Here is an 18,682-nt window from a genome sequence, read left to right as displayed (position 1 = left end):
TTTTGTGTGTGTGTGTGTGTGTGTAGCTATGTGTGTGCATTTTAGACACAGGCGGAAGCAATGGACAGCATCTGCGGTCAAGGCCACGGTTAGGTCAGGGAGGGGCCGAGCCTCGAGATGACCATCTCAGCCGCGTCTGCACACTGGTGATGTCTACCCTGGGGTGTGGGATAAGGACTCAGGTGTCTGCCGGGTCGTGATTGCGACGTGATTACATCCCAAACATAGACACGTGTACAGTGTGCACATAATACAATATGTAAATCCACAGAGACGGCCTCCAGTATCCAAAATGTTACGGAGAAACGTCTATACCCGGTGGGAAACCTGACATGCGTGGCGGCTGCGTTTGACGAATGAGGAAATGACGGTACGAAAGAGTATTTGGAAGTCTCGCCATCGTGGCCATTTTGCCTATGGTTCACACAGTCAAAACTATGTAAACACGGAAGCAAATCCAACCCGGCAGTCGCCATTTGCCGATGCTAAAGGAAGAATGCGCCTGTAGGTTTTCAGGATGTCCTGAGGAAAATCGACCCCCACCCTCGCCGGTAGGAAGGCGGTGCGCACCGGCGAGGACTCACAGAGGCTGTGGGGGGCCTCCTCTCTCAGACTCCCCCAGTGAAACCTCAAAGGTAAGACAGCTCCGGTCATCGTTTCTGGGGAGCAGATAAGGGAAGGTGTTGGTAAAAATGGCTCACTTTTGGTGGTTGTTGTTGTTTTTAATGCATAAAAATGTACAAGTTTTACAATTATATTTTGTGTGAGTTTGACGAAAGTACGTATTTAAGAAATGAAGTGAGTTGGTTTGTATTCACAGACAATAGAAACAAATTCTTTCGCAGCCATATACACTCTGAATAGGTCACACGTTTTGTAACATTCCAGAAAAGTCTCTAAGGGAGGGTTATCTATCCCCTTAACATAATGGAGACACTACAATTAGATAAGCAAGCCCAAGGGGTGGGGATTCTATATTTAAGTCCACTTTAAGCAGATAAATCCTAAATAATATGAATTATCAAGATCAACAAGGCATTAAAAGACTACCATGACAATCTCACAGGGTTAATGACCAGGATAAAGGAATGATTACAAAAGCCGCCGGTAGTTCTTTACAGGAAAAGAAGAAAGGATAAACTTTATCTTTCTGGATTGCTTTGGAAACATTTGATAAAAGTCAAAGCCCATTTCTGATAAAAAAAAAAAAAAAACACCACTTAGAAAACAAGCAGTAATGAAATGCTCTTATCTTGATAAAAAGTACTTACCAGAAAATAGAAGCAGGCTTCTTTCTAACAGGGAGGGCCGAATGAGTTCCCTAGGTCCCCTCAGCAAGAGCGTCCATTCTACAGCGTGGGGGACGGGACCACAGGGACAAGGGGGAGGCCAGCAACATGGCCCTGTGGACATGAAAACCATCTTCCCTAATAAATGTGCAAACGCAGCAATGGATTAACTGCCAGAACCAATGGAGGGAGTTCAGCAGCCCGGGCTGGAAATATCAACCCATGAAAGTCGATAGCGTTCCTGTGCCTGGCAACAGCCAAATAGAAAATGCGATTGACGAGAGAAAGATCCCATTCGCGGCCCAACCCCTACCGTGAGGGCGTTCCACGGCCTCTTCCCTGCCGGTGGAGCACGGAGGAGAAGCCGGCCTGGCTCCGCGCGCGGGCTCGGGTGGGCCACGGGTGCAGCTTCTGGGACGCGGGCTCCTTCCCGCACGGGGCCCCTCGGTGGCCTCGCGGGGGCTGCGCACACCTTGCGGTTCCCACGCCTCTGCCGCCGCAGCTGGAGCTCCCCCTGCAGGTGCGAGACAGCGAGAGAGACAGCAGCGGGGCAGACCAGGCCGGGGGAGGGGGCCCTGTGGTTCGAGGGCTGGAGGGGCTCAAGCCCTGTGGCCCTCTTTCGGCCACTCGGAACCTTGGCCTTTGGCGACACTGGGGGCAGGGAAGCTGAGAGCCAGGACCTGGGTGTCCCGGAGGACAGGACAGGTGGAGAGGGTGCTCCACAGGCCGCCACTCGGAACAGGACGCAGTGCCCGGGAGTGACGGTCCACCGCACGTCCACACACCCCGCCCCGTCAGTGCTGGAGATCCCCGGGGACGGCCTCCCAGGTCACGCTCGGGGTGCTCAAGGGGACGGCCTCCCAGGTCACGCTCGGGGTGCTCAAGGGGACGGCCTCCCAGGTCACGCTCGGGGTGCTCAAGGGGACGGACTCCCAGGTCACGCTCCGGGTGCTCAAGGGGACCGACTCCCAGGTCACGCTCGGGGTGCTCAAGGGGACCGACTCCCAGGTCACGCTCGGGGTGCTCAAGGGGACGGCCTCCCAGGTCACGCTCGGGGTGCTCACGGGGACCGACTCCCAGGTCACGCTCGGGGTGCTCACGGCCCTTGTGAAATGGCATCGTGGCTGTATACGATCCACACGCACCGGAGATTGCAGACAATGCCCAGCGCAACCCAAGTTCCTTGTGGACGGTGTCGGGGTACTGTCTGAGGACTGGGGGCGCGGTGTCTCGCGGTACTGTCTCAGGACTGGGGGTGCGGTGTCACGCGGTACTGTCTCAGGACTGGGGGCGCGGTGTCTCGCGGTACTGTCTCAGGACTGGGGGTGCGGTGTCACGCGGTACTGTCTCAGGACTGGGGGTGCGGTGTCACGCGGTACTGTCTCAGGACTGGGGGCGCGGTGTCTCGCGGTACTGTCTCAGGACTGGGGGTGCGGTGTCACGCGGTACTGTCTCAGGACTGGGGGTGCGGTGTCACGCGGTACTGTCTCAGGACTGGGGGTACGGTGTCTCGCGGTACTGTCTCAGGACTGGGGGTGCGGTGTCTCGCGGTACTGTTTCAGGACTGGGGGTGCGGTGTCACACGGTACTGTCTCAGGACTGGGGGTGCGGTGTCCGCGGTACTGTCTCAGGACTGGGGGTGCGGTGTCCGCGGTACTGTCTCAGGACTGGGGGTGCGGTGTCACGTGGTACTGTCTGAGGACTGGGGGTGCGGTGTCCGCGGTACTGTCTCAGGACTGGGGGTGCGGTGTCACGCGGTACTGTCTCAGGACTGGGGGTGCGGTGTCACGCGGTACTGTCTCAGGATGGGAGAGGGAGGTGTCACACAGCCCGTCTTCAGGACTGGGGGGACGGGAGCTTCTGCAGGTGCTCGGCGCAGACACAGCTATGGCGGGCCTCGCCCCACGCCCTCCGCGGTGGGTGGAGTCTGGGCAGGGGGATCTGTGGCTTTGGAGGCTGACTCCAGCCGAGTTCTGGCAGGGGGATCTGTGGCTTTGGAGGCTGACTCCAGCCGAGTTCTGGCAGGGGGACCTGTGGCTTTGGAGGCTGACTCCAGCCGAGTTCTGGCAGGGGGACCTGTGGCTTTGGAGGCTGACTACATCTCCAGCCGAGTTCTACGCGTCCTTTGTAGGAACGCGGACCCGGGACGGCCTTGCTCTTGAGTCTGGATGGACCGACACGCGGGCCCAGCGGCACCGTGTTGAAAAGACGCGTGGTGGGCCCGAGTGAGGGCCTGGCTTCCCCTAACCTCGCGGACCATCGAGGCAGAAGGATGAGAGCCTGCTCTCGGCGCAAGCTCCGCACGCAACCCGGAAGCAGGTGCGCAGTGAGGACGAGCACAGGAGACCAGGGGTGACCAACGTCCCGACCGAAACCCAACAGACCCCGCGGAGAGCACACGTGGTATGATTCTTTAAAGACACGCAACCAAGTCCAAGCCCAACAAAATAAGAACCAGGAAATGGGGACTCACCAGAGGGGAGGGGAAGAAGAAGGAAGGGGGAAAGCGGGAGAAAGCGGGCAAGAATCCATTGTGTATTCCACAGAATTGGAAACTGTGAGGGAGGGGATGAGCCCAAGTGGGGGGGGAGACGCATGGCACCCACGAACTGCTTTGTTAAATAGAACAAAGATTCAATGCGCCACCGGAAATGAGGTAAGTGAGGGGCGGGGCGGCGGGGGCGGGGCGGGGGAGCATGCAGAAAGGGTGACGGCCATCAAGATGGCGCCAAGTTCATCAGCCACGCTGGTGAATGGCAACTCCTCTGTACAACTACTTAAAGATAATACACACATTCAGAAAGGACAGTAGGGGTGGAACGTCAAGCCAGTGAGGACTGGGAGGCTGTCGGAGAAATGATATTGAGCTCTTTAGCAACTTACTGGCTAGAGAGACCATAGCTTGTAATCACACACACACACACACACACACACACACACACACGCACTGCAGTTGTGTTGGAGATCTAAGGCTGTAAAAATATATCTGTGATCTGAGGAAGAAGGAATCGGAATTAGTAATCCTAGGTAGAGAGCTGACAATTTCTCCGTAATAAATGGCAAGACAGATCATTGGCAACTGGCAGAGTGGCAAAAATAATTCCCACAAAACAGGAAAGAGATCAAAATAGGATTACCAGGTTTTCACTCAAACCGAACAAGCAAAAGGTAATCCCGCAGAAGCTAAGAAGATGGGCCGGTGATTCACTGGACATAAAAAAGCACAGAAATAGAGCAGGAGGCGTTGTCCGGGGCGTGCCAGAAGCTCGCACGGACAGAGTTGTTTTATGTGACGGTGCAGCCATGGAATGGACTAGAAAATGTGCCACGCGAGGGGTGGAGGGAAACGAAGCGCCAGCTCGGGCGCGCGGGACACGCAGGCTCTCGTGTCACGAGACACTCCCCGGCCGCAGCATTCCAGCGGAGACAGGAGACGTCGTGTAAATCGCTCAGAGACGGGGAGCGACGCAGAGCGGTGGAAACGTGAACGGGCCGGCAAAGGCGACCTGCAGATTTAAAACGATGCATGGCTAGGAGGAAAGAGGGAAGAGCAACCGCGGAAAGAGTCCCATGTGACTCCACTAGCGTGAGCGCGCATTCGACGGGCGGGCGGGAGGGAGGGAGGGAGGGAGGGAGAGAGAAGGGGGAAAGAGCGGGAAGGAGGGAGTAGGGAGGAAGGGAAGAGAGGAGAAGAGCACGCGGGAACCCCCCACCCCGGGGATCATAGGGGGTGTTTGTCATAGAACCAGAGCCACCCAGTCAGTTGAAGCAGGCATGGTGGCTTTGCAGCGTCCCTTTCCGTGCAGAATTCACAAGTGAAAATGATCAATACATTCCACAAATGAGAAAGGAAAAAGAAAAAGGACCTAGACGGTGGGCACGCAGCGCCACCCCGCGTCCTGCCCCCTCGGTGGCTGCCCCCGGCCCCCGGCGGTGAGTCTTCCGCAGCCCCCCGCCCCGTCGGGCCTGCCGGAGGACAGCGGGCAGCTTGGACTGCGTCCCCGGCGTGGAGGGGAGGGCTGGGCACGGAGGCCTGCCAGCCCCCGGGGGCCCACGCTCCCCTTGCTGCCGGTGGCCATGGGGGAGGCGGGAGGGGGGCAGAGCTGCAGGCAGCCAGGACCCGGGAGCATCTCTCGGGGCCCCCGGAGGCGCCCAGGAAGGCGCTGCTGCCCGCCCGCCGCGTGCCAGCGCCGTGGAGCGCCCCGTGTGACCGAACGCAGCCGCCGGTCCCCGCAGCGACGCGGGCAAGGTGGCGGCCGCGGACGCCTCGGCCTCCCGCTCTCGGCCTCGGAAGTGACCGGGAGTCTCTGAGCTTCAGCGTAGACGGCAGCGGCAACGGCCTTTGGGATCAGACACAATCAACGACTAACGCGGACTGTTTTTCTGAACTGTAAAGGCGATGTGAAGAGGGGCGGCATTGTCACGGCTCAGGCCCTGAGTACACTGCGTGCTGGACAATGTCCGTGGCTCTCTCCTTGTTTTACACGTAAGTGTTGAACAAATAACGTGTCAGGCCACGTGGACTGGACAGAGGTGACCATGGCCCCATGGGTACAGGGGTCCACGGCCAATCAGAAAACGAATCACAAACAGCAACCAAACAAACCCTGCCGGTACTCACTAGAGGCATAGCTGCACGAACCCCGGAGACCATGAGGACAGTGTGATTTGTTTCCAGGGCCAGAGAAATTCCACGGCACCACAGCTACTTGGACACTAGAAGAAACCACACTGTGCGAATCGCAGTGATAATGAGGCAGGGGCTTTGACCTCATCCACTTTGTCCTGAGAACAGCACGATGGCGTTCCTGTTCCCACTTGACGACTCTGCAGTGAGCACACTTGATGGCTTCAAAATGTCTTCTTGCATGACAACCACAGACATAAAGGGTAAAACTCAACAGAAAGGAGCATGCGCAGCCCGAGGTGGCGGGAAGTCACAGGGGCATTCTCGGGGAAGAGAGCAGAGTCCAGGCAAGCCGAGGTGCTGACCTGGAGGCCGGCCCTTCCGGGAACTGAACGCCCTTTGACGCAAGCCTCCGGGCCCGGGCAAAGGAGCGAGTTGCAGAAGAGACACCCAGGAAAGTTGGGGGACCTTGCAGGAGTGCCTGCTCCAGAAAACCTTCTGGGTGTCCAGCATGGAACCCCACCTGTCCACAATCGCAAAACGCAGTCTCAGACAGAACTCCAGGCCAAGGAGAAGACAGGCACTGGAGCTCTCTGACGGGACGGATCGCTGATCATCTAGATTCGGGCTTGACGGGGCCTCTTCTGTCTGGCCTAGGAAACCTCAAGCAAGGCAGTTGCTCACAGATAAAGCTCGGTGGAAGCACCTAAGGATACCGGGTATAAAATACCAAAGCTGTCTCCGCACACCCTCTCCTCAAGGGCACAGACAGTGTCCCCAAGTGACACACTGCCACCCAACCCAAGGCCACAATCCACGGCCACGACTCATCTACACAATTCACTACCATGACACATCTACACAATCCACGGCCACGACACATCTACACAATCCACGGCCATGACACATCTACACAATTCACTACCATGACGCATGTACACAATCCATGGCCACGACACATCTACACAATTCACTACCATGACACATTTACACAATCCACGGCCACGACACATCTACACAATTCACTACCATGACGCATCTACACAATCCACGGCCACGACACATCTACACAATTCACTACCATGACACATTTACACAATCCACGGCCACGACTCATCTACACAATTCACTACCATGACGCATCTACACAATCCACGGCCACGACACATCTACACAATTCACTACCATGACGCATCTACACAATCCACGGCCACGACACATCTACACAATTCACTACCATGACGCATCTACACAATCCACGGCCACGACATATCTACACAATTCACTACCATGACACATGTACACAATCCACGGCCACGACACATCTACACAATTCACTACCATGACGCATGTACACAATCCACGGCCTTGACACATCTACACAATCCATGGACACGACACATTTATACAATCCGTGTCCTCAACACAGCTACACAATCCACAGCCTTCACACATCTATACAATCCACAGCCTTGACACATTTACACACTCCATGGACATGACACATTTACACAATCCATGGACACAACACACTTACGGGGCAGCCTTCCACCAGAACAGAAGGTCTGTTCAGTAACACCAATGAGAAGACTGGGACTACAGAGAGTTTAAACTAATAGACCTTTTGGAGACAAATTTTAAAATAGCCACACCGAAGACATATAATGAAAAGATAGGATAGGACAACATCAAAAGAACAAGGTGCTGTTAGAAAACGGCATAGATATGTAGGAGAAGTAAAACAGAAAAAAATTATAAATAACACATACAACTATTAAAACGAAAGGAGATAAGGTATATTAAATACATAGCTAAAGAAAGAATTATTGAAATAGAGTACAAAGCACAGAAGAATCTTTCAAAGCTGTAGCTAAACAGAAAATTGTGGAATATGTAAAAATGTAGTTTCAATAATAGAGGCTGAAATGGGATGATTTAGCATAATATAATTGGATTTCCAAAAGCACAGAGAATGGGAAATAGTTTAATCCTCAAATAAAGAAATAGAGAGCATTGATGACGTAATTGGATGTTGCAGATAAATGTCAACCAATACTACCTGTGTCATATAATCATTCCAGTAACTCATTTCTGAGGTTAAATCCATGGGGTGAGATGAAGACACAAGGAAACGAACTCAGTGTTGGGAAGGAAGATAATTGGAATTAAGTGATTAAAAAGTTTTTGTATTGTTAAACATGAAGGTTGTCATGCTGAAGAAATCCAAGACTTGATTATGTGTGTGTTAATTAAAATCTTCCACTTTATAAACAGGTGAGGCTCACACAGATTTCAAAAAGTCCATGTCAAACAGAAACATTGAAGTAGCAGAAAGAGACAGGACCCAGCTAAGCACAGAATATTAGAAAACAGAGCCAATTAGTCCATAATCAGAATAGATGCAAATGAACTAAACATGAAAGTTAAAGACAAAGAGGTTAAAATTTGGCAAGATGTATCATGGAATATTATTTAAAAGCAACATGTCGGGGGTGGAGAATGTGGCCCAGTGGTAGTGCTCGCCTCATATATATGAAGCCCTGGGTTTGATTCCTCAGCACTACATATATAGAAAACGGCCAGAAGTGGCGCTGTGACTTAAGTGGCAGAGTGCTAGCCTTGAGCAAAAAGAAGCCAGGGACAGTGCTCAGGCCCTGAGTTCAAGGCCCAGGACTGGCAAAAAAAAAAAGTCTAAAAGCAGTATGTCAAGCACAATATAGACAAAAAGACCAGGAAAAGGAACCAAATATTATATGTCACCAACTAGAAGACAACAAACAATAGCGCATTTAGCAATGTCATACTTTATGTTTTCTAAAGCTGGGCCATGGCAAATCCTTCATAAATCTTCAACAATGGAAATCATTATAAGCTATTTGAACACAACACTATTTGTCTAGGAATCAGTTACATAGGAAACCTAAATTTTGAGAAATCAAACAATACATTTCTAAAAAAAAAAAAAATGTATTGCCCAAATACCAGGCTGGCAATTAGGCAACCTAGGCTACGGGCACCCGTAACCCGTTATCCTAGCTGCTCAGGAGGCTGAGATCTGAGAATCTCGGTTCAAAGCCAGCGCAGGCAGGAAAGTCCCCATGAGAGTCTTGTCTCCACTTAACCACCAGAAAACTGAAAGAAGCAGTGTGGCTCACGTGGTAGCGGGCTAGCCTTGCGCTGAAGAGCTCAGGCAAAGAGCCCAGGCCCAGAGTTCAAGCTCACAACCAACCACAAAAACCAAAAACCAAAACAAAAAAAAACCCAAAGCAATTAGGCAACATTTTATTTTGTTTCTGTTGGCATGGAACTAAGCTATGAGTTTACGGGCAGCGCTAAGGAAGCGCCCAGCGAAGCTCCAGGCTGGAACACGCATGCTTACAAACACGGAAGGCCAAGCTTTGATCAGTGACATTAAAATGACTAAAGCAGAGTTGCAGTAGCAGAAAGATCAGCAACAATGGAACAGCTGGAAAATCAATTGTAGGTCACAAGCTTCTTCCGTGAGGCAAAGATGAATTCTGCAAACCGTATAGCTGATGCATGCAGCTTGGGCGTGGAAAGCAAACCCTGAATGCAGCAATCCTGACAAGGAAGGTGAGGGCGTGGCTGGAGAGGGAGCACGCTCACGCGTGTCCCTGCTCCTCGCGAGGACCCCACGGCCCGGGGAGCCGGCGGAGGGGAGCGCGGCCGGGCCGCGGGGAGCGAGGCCTTCGCGATGCACCGGGGCGGACGCCTCCCCTGCTCCCCTGCCACGGCCTGGCCCCGCGTGGACAGGGAGAAGTGGGGAGATCTGAGCCGGGGCTGCACGCCGGTGAGGGCAGGCGGGGCGGAGAGGACGGGGGACCTCCAGTCCGGAGAGGAGAGCCAGTGTCCTCTGCACAGCCACCCGGGCCGCCCTGCAAATCTCCTCCCCTCACACCGAGCGGGGCGAGAGAGGAGGGTGTGGTGGGCACGTGGTGGGCGCGTGGAGGGTGTGGTGGATGTGGAGGGTGTGGTGGGCATGTGGAGGGTGTGGTGGATGTGGAGGGTGTGGTGGGCGCGTGGAGGGTGTGGTGGGCGTGTGGAGGGTGTGGTGGATGTGGAGGGTGTGGTGGGCGTGTGGAGGGTGTGGTGGATGTGGAGGGTGTGGTGGGCGTGTGGAGGGTGTGGTGGATGTGGAGGGTGTGGTGGGCGCATGGAGGGTGTGCTGGGCGCGTGGAGGGTGTGCTGGGCGCATGGAGGGTGTGCTGGGCGTGTGGAGGCTGTGGTGGGCGCGTGGAGGGTGTGGTGGGCGTGTGGAGGGTGTGGTGGGCGTGTGGAGGGTGTGGTGGGTGTGTAGGGTGTGCTGGGCGTGTAGAGGGTGTGTTGGGCACGTGGAGGGTGTGGTGGATGTGGAGGGTGTGCTGGGCGTGTGGAGGGTGTGGTGGGCGCGTGGAGGGTGTGGTGGGCGTGTGGAGGGTGTGGTGGGTGTGTAGGGTGTGCTGGGCGTGTAGAGGGTGTGTTGGGCGCGTGGAGGGTGTGGTGGATGTGGAGGGTGTGCTGGGCGCATGGAGGGTGTGCTGGGCGTGTGGAGGCTGTGGTGGGCGCGTGGAGGGTGTGGTGGGCGTGTGGAGGGTGTGGTGGGCGTGTGGAGGGTGTGGTGGGTGTGTAGGGTGTGCTGGGCGTGTAGAGGGTGTGTTGGGCGCGTGGAGGGTGTGGTGGATGTGGAGGGTGTGGTGGGCGTGTGGAGGGTGTGGTGGATGTGGAGGGTGTGGTGGGCGTGTGGAGGGTGTGGTGGATGTGGAGGGTGTGGTGGGCGCGTGGAGGGTGTGGTGGGCGTGTGGAGGGTGTGGTGGGCGTGTGGAGGGTGTGGTGGGTGTGTAGGGTGTGCTGGGCGTGTAGAGGGTGTGTTGGGCGCGTGGAGGGTGTGGTGGATGTGGAGGGTGTGCTGGGTGCATGGAGGGTGTGCTGGGCGTGTGGAGGCTGTGGTGGGCGCGTGGAGGGTGTGGTGGGCGTGTGGAGGGTGTGGTGGGCGTGTGGAGGGTGTGGTGGGTGTGTAGGGTGTGCTGGGCGTGTAGAGGGTGTGTTGGGCGCGTGGAGGGTGTGGTGGATGTGGAGGGTGTGGTGGGCGTGTGGAGGGTGTGGTGGATGTGGAGGGTGTGGTGGGCGTGTGGAGGGTGTGGTGGATGTGGAGGGTGTGGTGGGCGCGTGGAGGGTGTGGTGGGCGTGTGGAGGGTGTGCTGGGCGTGTGGAGGGTGTGGTGGGCGTGTGGAGGGTGTGCTGGGCGTGTGGAGGGTGTGGTGGGCGTGTGGAGGGTGTGGTGGGCGTGTGGAGGGTGTGGTGGATGTGGAGGGTGTGGTGGGCGTGTGGAGGGTGTGGTGGATGTGGAGGGTGTGGTGGGCGTGTGGAGGGTGTGGTGGATGTGGAGGGTGTGGTGGGCGCGTGGAGGGTGTGGTGGGCGTGTGGAGGGTGTGGTGGGTGTGTAGGGTGTGCTGGGCGTGTAGAGGGTGTGTTGGGCGCGTGGAGGGTGTGGTGGATGTGGAGGGTGTGCTGGGTGCATGGAGGGTGTGCTGGGCGTGTGGAGGCTGTGGTGGGCGCGTGGAGGGTGTGGTGGGCGTGTGGAGGGTGTGGTGGGCGTGTGGAGGGTGTGGTGGGTGTGTAGGGTGTGCTGGGCGTGTAGAGGGTGTGTTGGGCGCGTGGAGGGTGTGGTGGATGTGGAGGGTGTGGTGGGCGTGTGGAGGGTGTGGTGGATGTGGAGGGTGTGGTGGGCGTGTGGAGGGTGTGGTGGATGTGGAGGGTGTGGTGGGCGCGTGGAGGGTGTGGTGGGCGTGTGGAGGGTGTGCTGGGCGTGTGGAGGGTGTGGTGGGCGTGTGGAGGGTGTGCTGGGCGTGTGGAGGGTGTGGTGGGCGTGTGGAGGGTGTGGTGGGCGTGTGGAGGGTGTGGTGGATGTGGAGGGTGTGGTGGGCGTGTGGAGGGTGTGGTGGATGTGGAGGGTGTGGTGGGCGTGTGGAGGGTGTGGTGGATGTGGAGGGTGTGGTGGGCGCGTGGAGGGTGTGGTGGGCGCGTGGAGGGTGTGGTGGGCGTGTGGAGGGTGTGGTGGGCGTGTGGCGGGTGTGGTGGGTGTGTAGGGTGTGCTGGGCGTGTAGAGGGTGTGTTGGGCGCGTGGAGGGTGTGGTGGATGTGGAGGGTGTGCTGGGCGCATGGAGGGTGTGCTGGGCGTGTGGAGGCTGTGGTGGGCGCGTGGAGGGTGTGGTGGGCGTGTGGAGGGTGTGGTGGGCGTGTGGAGGGTGTGGTGGGTGTGTAGGGTGTGCTGGGCGTGTAGAGGGTGTGTTGGGCGCATGGAGGGTGTGGTGGATGTGGAGGGTGTGGTGGGCGTGTGGAGGGTGTGGTGGATGTGGAGGGTGTGGTGGGCGTGTGGAGGGTGTGGTGGGCGTGTGCAGGGTGTGGTGGGCGTGTGGAGGGTGTGGTGGGCGCGTGGCGGGTGTGGTGGGCGTGTGGAGGCTGTGGTGGGCGTGTGGAGGGTGTGGTGGGCGCGTGGAGGGTGTGGTGGGCGTGTGGAGGGTGTGGTGGGCGTGTGGAGGCTGTGGTGGGCGTGTAGGGTGTGCTGGGCGTGTGGAGGTTGTGGTGGGCGCGTGGAGGGTGTGGTGGGCGCGTGGAGGGTGTGGTGGGCGCGTGGAGGGTGTGGTGGGCGCGTGCAGGATGTGGTGGGCGCGTGGAGGGTGTGCTGGGCGTGTGGAGGGTGTGGTGGGCGCGTGGAGGGTGTGGTGGGCGCGTGGAGGATGTGGTGGGCGCGTGGAGGGTGTGCTGGGCGTGTGGAGGGTGTGGTGGGCGCATGGAGGGTGTGCTGGGCGCATGGAGGGTGTGCTGGGCGTGTGGAGGCTGTGGTGGGCGCGTGGAGGGTGTGGTGGGTGTGTGGAGGGTGTGCTGGGCGTGTGGAGGGTGTGGTGGATGTGGAGGGTGTGGTGGGCGCGTAGAGGGTGTGCTGGGCGCATGGAGGGTGTGCTGGGCGTGTGGAGGGTGTGCTGGGCGTGTGGAGGCTGTGGTGGGCGCGTGGAGGGTGTGCTGGGCGTGTGGAGGGTGTGGTGGATGTGGAGGGTGTGGTGGGCGCGTGGAGGGTGTGGTGGGCGCGTGGCGGGTGTGGTGGGCGTGTGGCGGGTGTGGTGGGCGTGTGGAGGGTGTGGTGGGCGCGTGGAGGGTGTGGTGGGCGTGTGGAGGGTGTGGTGGGCGTGTGGAGGCTGTGGTGGGTGTGTAGGGTGTGCTGGGCGTGTGGAGGGTGTGGTGGGCGCGTGGAGGGTGTGGTGGATGTGGTGGGTGTGGTGGGCGTGTGGAGGGTGTGGTGGATGTGGAGGGTGTGCTGGGCGTGTGGAGGGTGTGGTGGATGTGGAGGGTGTGGTGGGCGTGTGGAGGGTGTGCTGGGCGTGTGGAGGGTGTGGTGGATGTGGAGGGTGTGGTGGGCATGTGGAGGCTGTGGTGGGCGTGTGGAGGGTGTGGTGGGCATGTGGAGGGTGTGGTGGGCATGTGGAGGGTGTGGTGGATGTGGAGGGTGTGGTGGGTGCGTGGCGGGTGTGGTGGGCGTGTGGAGGGTGTGGTGGGCGTGTGGAGGGTGTGGTGGATGTGGAGGGTGTGGTGGGCGCGTGGCGGGTGTGGTGGGCGTGTGGAGGGTGTGGTGGGCGTGTGGAGGGTGTGCTGGGCGTGTGGAGGGTGTGGTGGATGTGGAGGGTGTGCTGGGCGTGTGGAGGGTGTGGTGGATGTGGAGGGTGTGGTGGGCGTGTGGAGGGTGTGCTGGGCGTGTGGAGGGTTTGGTGGATGTGGAGGGTGTGGTGGGCATGTGGAGGCTGTGGTGGGCGTGTGGAGGGTGTGGTGGGCATGTGGAGGGTGTGGTGGGTGCGTGGAGGGTGTGGTGGATCTGGAGGGTGTGGTGGGCGTGTGGAGGGTGTGGTGGGTGTGTGGAGGGTGTGGTGGGCGTGTGGAGGGTGTGGTGGGTGTGGAGGGTGTGGTGGGTGCGTGGAGGCTGTGGTGGGCGTGTGGAGGGTGTGGTGGGCATGTGGAGGGTGTGGTGGGCGTGTGGAGGGTGTGGTGGATGTGGAGGGTGTGGTGGGCGTGTGGAGGGTGTGGTGGATGTGGAAGGTGTGCTGGGCGTGTGGAGGGTGTGGTGGGCGTGTGGAGGGTGTGGTGGATGTGGAGGGTGTGGTGGGTGTGGAGGGTGTGGTGGGCGTGTGGAGGGTGTGGTGGGTGTGGAGGGTGTGGTGGGCGTGTGGAGGGTGTGGTGGGTGTGGAGGGTGTGGTGGGCGTGTGGAGGGTGTGGTGGGCGTGTGGAGGGTGTGGTGGTCGCACACAGAGCGGCCCAGTCCTCTAGCTGTCGCTCCCTCCTGGGGTCTGGGCAGAGTGGAGCCCCCGGGAAGCCCATCCCGCTCCGGCAGGGACACTCTGAGGAGCCGTGGTGTCCGGGCGGTCCGCTCTCTTCCCAGGGCCACCGCAGGGACTTCCGGTGGACTCTGGAGACGGCAGGTCCCCTGGGACTGAGCCAGAGCACAGGGCTCGTCTCCAGTGCTCTTCAGGGTGTTTCATGGGAAAGCGCATCGTGCAGGCTTTCCTGCCATCCCCAAGAAATCAGTGCAGGGAAGCAGCGGGAAAGGCGGCCAGTCTATCATAACCAACAGGACTCCCAGCCCCAGGACCTGTGCTACATACATACATGCATACATGCATGCGTACACACATACATGCGTACATAGATACATGCATACACACATGCATGCATGCATACATACATGCATACGTACATGCATGCATGCATACATACATGCATACGTACATGCATGCATGCATACATACATGCATACATGCATGCATACACACATGCGTGCATACATACATGCATACACACATGCATGCATGCATACATACATGCATACATGCATGCACACATACATGCATGCATGCATGCATACATACATGCGTGCATGCATGCATGCATACATACCTTCATACTTGCATACATGCATACATACATGTATGCATGCATACATACATGCATACATGCATGGATGCGTACATACATACATGCAGCCTTTTATAAATGCTTAGTAGTATAGTGTGACATATGTACACATTGAAAAAGGTGATGGAAATGCATATTTCTGGGCAAAGATGGAAATTCTGCCTGACACAAAAGTGGGACGAGCAGCAGAAACAAAACAAAAATCAATTAAAGCAGATAAGCCATAAGAGGAAGCAGAGGGAGAGGAGAGAGAGAGGATAATGGAGTCGAACCCAGCACCACCATCCCGCGGCATGAAGGAGTCTGTCTGTCTGACGCGCGTGGAACTGGAAGGGGGGGGGGGCGGTAGCAAGGCGCTGGAGGGGGTCTGCCCGCCCGTGCTTCCTTGAGGCGAGGGAAAGCCTGCCGTCCGCAGGCCCCAGGAGCTCCCTGACCTCCGCCAACGCCATGCACGGTGCCCCGGGCCGGCTCGGTGCTCACCGGGGTCGAGCCGCCGAAAGCCGGGACACACGGTGAGAAGCCTCGGCAGAAGAGGGCCGCCCTGAAAGGCCGCAGCGCCCGGGGAGATGGAGCAGAAGGCTGGGGAGGGGCCCCGGGAGGGAGCCGGGCCACCTTCGGGCTGCCAGATCCACGGTCAACCACGAATTCCACACCGGGCAAACCATGTGTCAGGGCGTGGCAGGAACACAAGACGGTGACCAGGCACTGTGCGTCCATCACCAGGGTCCGTCACCGAGGGCCTTGGCTCTCCTCAGAGCAACGGTAGCTAAGAGGTGAGCTGCGCTTTGGCTGGACCTTAAGAACCAGCATTGTATTCGTGCATTATAGCATCTTCTGTACCGCATGAGTATATGCGCTGATAACTCGTTAGTTTATCATGAAACCGTTAAGCCCGGGGCCTTGTGTACGCGAGGCAAGCAAGGAAAGTGTCCTACCTCTTGAGCCACATCCAAATCTTTTTAGATTTTTTTGGTATATTTTTTTTTTCCTGAGACTGAGTGTCACCAATAACTTTGTCCAAGCTGGCTTTGAACTCACAGTCCCTCCGTCTCCGCCTTGCAAGTAGCTGGAATGATGAGCGTGTGCAACCATAGCTGGCTAAGATTAAAAAAAATAAAGAAAGAAGTTTGAGGAGTCAAATAACAAGGCACCGGTTAGCGGACACCACCTCCATGATGAGAAAGGGAAGCGGTAGGGACATTTCACCAGATGTGTGCTGATATTAGCAAGGCCAGAGGATGTCAGATCCAATTAATGCGCTGGTAAACGGAAAAGACGACATGTCTTGTTCTCTTGTCTCCGATACTTACACGGCAATTGCCTGATGCAAACATAATAGGAAAAACACATGGTGGGGTTTATAACCGGCCTGGGAGGGAAATAGAAAGGAACAGAGATGCCCAGAGCCAGTAAGGCTTCTCTATTATCAGAGGCTAAAATAGGTTGGGTGGCTCTGCTGCCGTTCCTAGAAGAATCACTAAGATCCAGAAGCTACAGCTAAACGTCGATAGAGGAGATAAGGCAGGATGGAGAACAACCTCGTGATTCACAAAGAGAGCAAGGAAAGCGGAAAACACCAGCCAGGAACAGATCAGATCGCCGTAGATGGTCCCCCTCGCCCTCCCCAACCGCAGTAGCTTCATTCAGTGTGGGTGGTCTCCAGGCTCTCCTTCTGCCCTTGGAGGGGACGCTGCGGTAGCACTGACCACCCCCTCCACAGGAAGCAACGACTGGACTAAGGCCCACCCTACGTAACACAGTGTGGGGGCAGCTGAGAGACCCTCCGGTACCGGGTCTGGAAGCTGGGCCTGGGGAGGACTGTAAACCAGAGCCCAGGGCAGCCCGCGTGGCCGCAACGAAGGGCGGAGGGAGGTGCTCAGAGCCAGGGGCGAGAAGAGAGGCTGCGAAGAAACCACAAGATGGACGGGCGTGGCCCTGGCAAGGAAAAGAACCCGCTCGTCATTCGCCAGAAACGTCATGGGTCACGAAGATACCCAGGTAACCTATACGTTATTTAAACAGTGCGGATTTATAAGCGATAGGAGGAGCTACAAGTAATCAATTGCAGCTTTACCGACTGAGATCCGTCATGATAAAAGCGCCAGTTACAGAAGCAACCAGAGCTACAGAAACCTGGGAATAAAATCAGGAGAACTGAAACACTTTTTTTTTTAAGTATACAAATACCAATCTAAGACATGAAGAAAGGGACAAGTAAATAGTAATATACATTTATTTAACAACCAAAGAAATCCAATAAAAAAATCAAGGCAGAATTCTTCACAGGATGCGTGTTTGACTTGTGTGGCGAGGCAAAGGGTTCAGGACGTTTACTCTCCCAGATTGGTGGGTATTCTGTAAGAAGGACCAGAGTAGGGAAAAGAAGACACAGAGCTTTAAATACACATAGGAAAAATACCAGACGCATTCACGTGAACATGAATGTCAGTGCCCGGTGCGTCCATCCACATGGAAAGACAAAGTGAAGAAGGGCAGACACGCTCAAGGCTAAGGAAGATTGGAAGCAGCTCAGCAGGTGTCTGGGGGGGGACTGTGGATTCCTAGGACCTGGTAAACCTGACACCTCTGTCCCCACGCTGAACAGTCCCTCCCCTACCTCTGTGTCCACCCGTCCGGCAGGGGACAGAGAGCCCAGGCAGGGCTGCCCATCACAGCCCAAGCTGTCCTGACCTCCGGGAATTTCGGGAGGAGCAGCAGTCTGCCAAGAGAGAAATGGATAAACAAATCGTAGGACGTTCGCGTCCTGCAATGCGAGGTGGTGAAAACAAATGAAGGAGGGTTTTGTGTAGCCGCGGAGATGATTCTCAGAAACATAATACTGGAAATGAATCTGGTTGCAGGGAGATTCATACATTTTAATTTCGTGAAGACAGTTTTGTAAATAGAGAAATAAAATGCCATGTATAAGAAGGTACGCAGACGTGATAACAAATGACAGAGCGCCTGAAATCAACTAAGCTGTAAATTCGGAACGTGACGCCCTGACAGGGGACATGGCGAAGTCTCCGCCGGCAGCGGCGACACTTTATTATTTCGGCTGGCTGCTGGACGGGCCTCCATTCTGCTTCCTGCGTCTGCCCTCTCCTAGGTGTGAGCCCGGCTTGTGCCCCTCTTGCTCTAGTGCCCTCTAGCTCCGTGTCCCCAGTTCCTGTTGAGATCACCCCCACCCCCGGGGCCCTGTTGAGATCACACACACACACACACACACACACACACACACACACACACACGTGTTCACAAGCAACTGCTCCCTAGTTAGCCACCCCCCCCGAGCACACTGGGTCCTTCCCCTGTGCGCAGTGTGTCAAGCTCCTTTTCCGGTGCACACGCGCGTGTCAGTGCACGCGCAGACCCGGGGGAGTTAATTTGCCCGGCAGCCCCGTCCAGGCCCGTGTCCAGCACGCGTCGTCAGGGGATCAGTGGGTGGTGTGACCATCGTGCTCAGAGAATGGGCCCAGGTCACGAAATGCGCGTCCACTGCCCTGCGGATCGCGCGCTTCCCTGGTCCTCCCAGAAGTTAGCCTGGCGCCCGAAGGATCGTGGTCAGCCCAGGGGGGTCCTGCACAGACCGGGGGCTCCCGCGTGGGGCCTGGGATTCTGCCGTCTCCCTCTCACCTGTGCCCACGCGGCTCACCCCAGGGCGCGCTCCCTGGGAACGTAGCCCCCCGCCCCCCCCCCCCGCAGTCTGCATCCGGGGTCACGCCTCTGGGAGCGGAAGGGGCTGCTGACGCGTGGGGACGCAGTCCAGTGGCTGCCACCCTCACCGAGCCGGGGCAGTTCCATGTG

Source organism: Perognathus longimembris, chromosome 1, assembly GCF_023159225.1.
Source record: "Perognathus longimembris pacificus isolate PPM17 chromosome 1, ASM2315922v1, whole genome shotgun sequence".
In the NCBI taxonomy this organism is placed as follows: domain Eukaryota; kingdom Metazoa; phylum Chordata; class Mammalia; order Rodentia; family Heteromyidae; genus Perognathus; species Perognathus longimembris.
The sequence above is the reverse complement of the archived record's forward strand: the minus strand, read 5'-3'. Positions refer to the sequence as shown.